General features: G+C 31.7%; 1 long non-coding RNA gene across 1 annotated transcript; it reads right to left on the minus strand.

Annotated features, from left to right (window-relative positions):
* Positions 1 to 465: 465 nt before the first annotated feature.
* LOC137646922 (uncharacterized) lies at positions 466 to 5923 on the minus strand. Its single transcript, XR_011045494.1, has 12 exons — positions 5812 to 5923; positions 5600 to 5650; positions 5090 to 5172; positions 4875 to 4922; positions 4483 to 4710; positions 4274 to 4321; positions 4038 to 4103; positions 2821 to 2893; positions 2426 to 2476; positions 1934 to 1982; positions 1479 to 1551; positions 466 to 904 (listed from the first exon to the last, which is right to left on the minus strand). It is a non-coding gene; the product is annotated as an uncharacterized lncRNA (long non-coding RNA).
* Between the last annotated feature and the right edge of the window lie 1566 nt (positions 5924 to 7489).

The raw sequence follows: 7489 nt of genomic DNA on the forward strand, positions 1-7489 counted from the left end.
ATACCTACCCAGCCATGGAGTTACCTTGGTACCATACATGGTTTCTTTCTGGTCCTAGGAGTAAATCAATGAAGTTTGTATATGTGCAAGTACAAATTCCTATTTTTTAATGTATTGCTCAATTTCTACTTTTACTTGAAGATCAATCCTTCAGGTACGCGGACTATGAAATTCATCTCTAGTATTAGCTTAAAAGAAGAAAAAGTGATAAAGCAAAGAACAGTTTAATTTCAAGAATATGAGAAGCATGCTACTAGATAATTAAACATTTTAAATTTTACTTAGACTTTTTGTAAAGCTCTAACCTTCACATGTGTAATACAGGGTCTAGTAATGGATTGCTGTGTTTCTTATTTACACTAGCCTTCATATGCAGTACAGTATATACCTGGCAGTACAGTATATACCTATGGTTTATCATTGTGAATATATCCTTTTTCAATATAAAGTGAATGAAAGAACAACTAATTATTTCATTTTATTGACATGCTTAATTGTGACAATTCATAACTAGCAATAATTAACTTATTTCTCACCATGCAGAATAGAACGGACATAAATGTTTGTCATAAACTGTTTAAAAGGCCATAAAATTGTAGCAAAGACTTTCATTCCGTGGAGCCAAAATTCAGGCATAGAACTCGGCTAGATGTTTTTGTTTCCCAGAATCGTAGAGCTGTAATTTACTCAGAAGATCTTTGAATTTGAGCTTGTGTAATTACCGAGAAGATTTTTGGATTCCAAGCCAATTCTACCGAGCCCATGATATAGCGAGTTGATTTTGTCCTGGTCATGACTTGTGAGGGAAGTTACTAACCCATGTAACCGATAATCTCTAGGACAATGTAAACGCACGGACACCTATATTTTACTCCTGGAGTTCGTTAGAAAACCATCACTGCACCTGCAATAAAATAGTAAGCTCTTTATACAGATTCGAAAATGGCTTTTAAAGTTTACTTATAACTCAATTCAGCATATTATTATGAATCATAAAATCATAGGATTGACAGATTAAAAATATCATCATAGAAAGTTTAGACACCTGATATCTCAAAGCACTCGTCATACTTCTTGCATATTGTACCATATTTTACTGATAAAATTTTAATATCTTTCATCAACCAACCAGAATAAATAAACCTTCTTTATCCCTAATTTCAGTTTAGTATGTTAAAAAAGCAAAGGAGAATGATGTAAGTACCAATAACCTTCATACACAGCTATAGATATTCAGACAAAACCAGCCGTTTAATGTAAAAACAGATTTGGATAACTACACCTGATGTGTTTACATTTCTGCTTTTGTGTAATAGAAAACAATTACCACAGTTGGGCAGTGCAACTGTAGTTTATAAAATTTTATGAATGGGTGATGAAGTGTACATTGTCAAATTGAGTGAGCTTTACATTTACATGTGTTCATATAGTAGAGATAGAACTTTTAACATATTAAGATGCATAGATAAGACACCTACCTTTGTTATAAGGACATGAACCTCTAGGAATTCTCTTTTGCTTCTGGCATTCATGAGCCAACCTCCACTACACCTGCAATAAACAATTACATTTTTAGGTAATTTTTCTTCAAAGCCCTTCGAGTTGCTTAAAATCTCATTCAGATTATTATTATGAATCATTAATTCATTGGATTGACAGATTAAAAATTTCATCGCATGAAGTCCAATATCTAATTTGTTTCTCAAAAATATCCAGAACTTGTAACTATATATAGAGCTTTCATACATAACAGAAATGCCGGTATATTTAAGTTTATAAAACAGAAATTAATAAAATCGTCAACATGATTAAAGTGTACATTGTCAAATTAAGGAATTTTACCTGCATTAGACACAACACTTACAACTTATACTACATTAACTGCAGACTAGTCTGAAGTTTTTTTTTTTTTTCCTGCTTGATAAGAACTTACCTCTTACAAGACAATGACCCGCTACGATTCACGGAGACCCTTACTGCACCTGCAATAACAAAATCAGTTAGGGCATGCCTCTCAAAAGCCCTTAACAGTTAATTAAAAACTCATTCAGATTATTATTATGAATCATTAAATCATAGGATTGACAGATTAAAAATTTCATCATATGAAGTCCAATACCTAATTCGTTTCTCAAAAGTATCCAGAACTTATAATTATATATAGAGCTTTCATACAAATCAACTGCTGGTATTATATTTAGTTAATATAACCGAAATTAATAAAACTGGTATTATATTAAAAGTTTATATAACCGAAATTAATAAAATCACCAGTCAACACGATAAAAGTGTACATTGTCTGATTAAGGAATTTTACCCGTATTAGACAACACTTACAAATTATACTATATTAATAACAGACTAGTCTGATTATATATATATATATGTTTTTTTTTTTTTTTTTGCTTGCTTGATAAGAACTTACCTGTTACAAGAAAATGACCCGCAAGGATTCACGAGGAAAACCTTACTGCACCTGCAATAACAAAATCAGTTAGGGCATGCCTCTCAAAAGCCCTTAAGGTTAATTAAAAACTCATTCAGATTATTATTATGAATCACTAAATCATAGGATTGACAGATTAAAAATTTCATCATTGAAAGTCTGATGCCTAATTCTTTTCTTAAAATTAACCAACTTCTAACTACTGTATATACATCTTTCATACAATATAGAACACCTTGTATTAATTTTGCTATTGTCTGGTTTATAAAAAGGAATTTAACAATTTCACCCCGCCACATACATTTTCAAATCTAAATTGAGGTGATTGAAGTGTACTGTATCTGTTACAGTACTGTACTAAGATTCAAACTTACCTTTGTTACATGGAGTTAACCCACTATGCATGATCTTTTGCTTATGGGACTCATGAGAAAACCTTTACTGCACCTGCAATAACACAATCAATTTTTAGGTTTGAGATTCTCCAAAGCCCATAAAGTTTTTGAAAAACTCATTCAGATTATTTTTTTATGAATCATTAACTCATAGGATTGACAGATTAAAAATTTCATCATAGAAAGTCTCGTGCATAAATCTTCTCAAAAGCATCCAGAATTGCTAGTCTTACTTTACAGTATATTTTATAAAAAGTAAATGGAATAAAATCACAAAGCCACAAGCAATTCATTTAAAATGTAGGGATAATCAAGAGTAAATTGTCACTAAACAAATTTTGATCGCATACACTATTTTTGGTTAGCTAGATATGACATTGTTACAAGGATGTGAACCACCATATACCGGTAATAATTTTAGGAATGCAACTTTAAAAACCTAAATTAATAATCAATACATACTGTCTGTATAAAGACTATTTATAAACCGACAAATTCAATTTCACAGAATTGCTTCCTCCCCCTTGTTATTTGTGATTACTCTACAACCGGACACATGACAATAACCATCCTTATAAATAAATGCTCACATTAGTTCATCAGAAATCTTACCTATATCTTTTAATTGAATGATTTAGAAAAAGTAAAAAACAGAAATTACCACCAAATCTATTTCAACATTAAAAAAGCAACACAGCTTGGGAGGGAAAATACCCACACGAACAAGATATACATAAAAGCAATATCAAAAGAAACTTTACGCACTAAATCGAAGGCAGTACTCCTTTACAAAGTTAAGGGGGGGAAATCCTTACAACCAGTTTGATAAAATCTTAGATAATGGAATTAAATTTCTAAAATTACTATGGTGTAAGATTTAACTTTACAAAACCTTATTTTTTTAAAAGTAACTAGTAACTATTTAGTTTAAGCTTGTTCAAGTAATGTCTTTATAGACACAAAGTATCCCAAAGGCCTAAAGCTTCAATAAGTAACAGGACATTTAACTCTAGAAGATAAAAACTAAAACCAAATCATTCATACTGCATACTAGTTGACCACAGGATTCAACAAGAAAAGAATACTTCTAGAAAATCATTCTCTAAACACCACAGAAGCACATTAATGAAAGTTTATGCAAGAACAAAACTGACCAAGTTCACATGAAATACCTCTCCAAGAACATAGTCATTTACCTCCAGAAACTAGAAAAGCTTCTCTTCTGAATGGAGACTCGACTTCCCTTCTCAATGGCAGTTCACCTAATAAACAAAAACAGTATTACACTGATGTCAACTTGAAAAAAAAAATTCAAAAAGAAAAAATTAAATTAATTCAGTAATATTTAATAATCACACAGTCATTGGATTGGCTCAAATTTATCATCAGAATACTGTACCAAGAAAAAACTTTGAACATTCAAAGTACTTACTTTGGCCATACCATAACCTTGCAGGAGCAGCTAATAACAGGTGTTCATCTGATAAACAATGAATAGTGTTACACAGACATGAAGACTAATAAACAATAAAATTAAATAAAAACTTCAGTAACATTATATAATCACAAGTCATTGGATTGGCTCAAATTTATCATCAGAATACTGTATCAGATAAAACCCTGACCATTGAAAGTACTTACTATGGCCATACGACATCCTTGCAGAAAACGCTTGAAACAGGTAAGGCAAGAGTATGATTTCAGTTCAAGTATCACCCGGCAAGGGATGCACACCAGAATGTTAGCCAGCCAGGCCCAACAACCACAGAAGTTTGCCCAAGTAAGCAGCTTAAATTCAAGGTCCCGGGATGGGATAGATCTGCTGCCATGCGAACAAGTCACCAATGTACTAGCCAGGAGGTTATTCACCTAATAAACAACAATTAGGGTATTAAACAGAGGTCAAGACTAAGAAATTATTATTATAAAACAAATGAATTCAGTATAATCATATAATCACACAATCATTGGATTGGCTCAAATTTATCATCAAAACACTGCAAATGGCAAGATACAAAATTAGAAGTACTTACTAAGGCAATTCCACAAGCTTTCAGGAGGAACTTGTAAGTGCTCTTCACCTGGTAAATAACGAACAAGTATTACACTGCTGCCAACACTAAAAAATTTTTTTATTTAGAACTACAGTAATTCAGTATCATTATATAATCACTCAGTCATTGGATTGGCTCAAATTTATCATCAGAATACTGTAGCAGACAAAACTCAGAACATCAAAAATACTTACTTTTTACGGCCATAGCAGAAACTTGTATGTACTGTATTATGACCCTTGCACAAACTTGTATGAGTTAGTAAACAGCATTTCACCTGATCAACAACAAACGAAATATTAAACAGATGTTAAGACTACCGATATAAAATATAAGTAAAATTAATTCAGTATCATTATATAATCACACTATCATTGGATTGGCTCAAATTTATCATCAGAAATACTGTATATCGAGACTCGACTCAATTCTTCAAAAACACTTACTTTATTTTTTTATGGCCCTAGCAGCAACTTGTATGTACTGTATTATGCCCATTGCACAAACTTGTATGAGTTGGTAAACAGCATTTCACCTGATCAACAACAAACGAAATATTATACAGATGTTAAGACTACTGCTATAAAAAATAAGTAAAATTAATTCAGTATCATTATATAATCACACTATCATTGGATTGGCTCAAATTTATCATCAGAAATACTGTATATCTAGACTCGACTCAATTCTTCAAAAACACTTACTTTATTATGGCCATACCACAGCCTTTCCTTCTCCTCATAAGAGATGTTCACCTGATAAACAATGAATAGCATTACACAGATGTCAAGACTAAAATATTATATAAAGAACTAATATCAATTCAGTAACATTATATAATCACACAGTCATTGGATTGGCTCAAATTTATCATCACAATATTGCATAAAACAAAATTAATATTTCAAGTACTTACCATAACCAAACCACACATTTGCTGGAACAGCAGAAGCCCCTTACTGTAAAACATTTATATGGTTATGAAAATATTACAAGGATTATAGTTTTTGTTAGAAGACTTATAACCAGATTATACTTATAGGTCTGACACAAATTTTCAGTTAGAGAAAGTTTATATATATTTTCTAAAATTGACTTAATATAGTTTTATAAATTTTTCAAGTAAACTTTTGCAGGTTTGACTCTTTTAGGGAAAAATTAGGAACAATATGTTTTAATGAAAGTTTCAGCAAATTTAATGCTTTAGTATAGTCACCTTATCAAGACTTGGCTCTTAAATTTTTCAATACAAAACCGCAAAAATAATCAACGGACCTTCATACTAATGAAATTTTATAGCTTTTTGAATTTAAACTGTCTAATTTCTACCACTTACCTTTAAACTGTCACGGTGTAGGCGAGGACTTTCGTTTTAGGCAAATGGATAGCAGTCTCGGTCTCCAAAGGACTGGCATTTTTGGGGGAGGGAGAAGCATTTATACTTTTATTTCTTGTTTGATTTTCTAAATTGGAACAAAATGGCCATTTGTGTTGAGTGAATCTGTGGATAAGAATATTAGTAAAAAAAAAAAATTGGCATAAATCCCCCATGCCATAGGAAACACTCATAACAGCTACAAGAACAAACAATTTGTTCACGAGTAATGCAGACATACTTTATACATCCTGAATTTCTTTTAGATTAAGTACTCCATATAGTATACACTAGAGGCCATTTCATTTTATAGGCAGACAACAAACAAAAAAACTAAACTATTTGACAGTAAACCTATGGAAATACCATTTGACTGGGTCCAAATTCATCATTGTCACAGAAATCCATTGATGAGAGTAAATGGCATAAAAAATTATTGTTGTCAAATTTTCCATTCTTTCACATTGAAAAATTAACCTCTTTACTACTATGTACAACGAAAGCCTGCTCCGGCCTTAAAGCTTAAAAAAATACTAGTAAAAAGATGACAGGTACTTAAATATTCTTCCATGAATTCTAATGCCATTCATGCTCACAACTACTTGACATAGGAAGTATAATTTAATTCTCCTAGCCTGACACTTCTAAAAGCAATGTAACTAATTTGACAGAATTCAGACTGACCACAGAAAAAGTAATTTGCCTTAGAGGAAAAAAAAAAACTCTTGTAATGATCCAAAGGAGAAACTTTCAAAATAGCAACTCAACAGAGAAACTACAACTGCGGATATCTCTAAAATACCCGTCATCTTAAAAAACACAAATTCATGGAACACATACCTTGGAAAATAGGTAACACCAACTTGTTACTCTAATCGATAGTCATCAAGAGAATGGTATTCAGAGCCATCAACAAAATATTTCGTTAAGATTCAGTCCCTTGCAAGGTTTTGCACCATTCAAAGTTTATATCTACAATTACAGATAGCTTTTGATTGAGTAACTTTCTACATAAATGAAGTCTTTCTATGAAAAGAGAGAGAGAGAACGAACTACTCCTATGCTCTCTTCTAGGATTTCATGACTTTCCTAAAAACAAAAACATATCAAAAGTAGCAAGTGGAGTCATCTTAATATGCTCCCAAGCTGATTTCCCTAGTATACACACTGGTCAAATGGTGCACTACTAATGAAATAAAGTCTATTCCCTATCCCCTTC

Source organism: Palaemon carinicauda, chromosome 9 (assembly GCF_036898095.1).
Source record: "Palaemon carinicauda isolate YSFRI2023 chromosome 9, ASM3689809v2, whole genome shotgun sequence".
Lineage (NCBI taxonomy): Eukaryota > Metazoa > Arthropoda > Malacostraca > Decapoda > Palaemonidae > Palaemon > Palaemon carinicauda.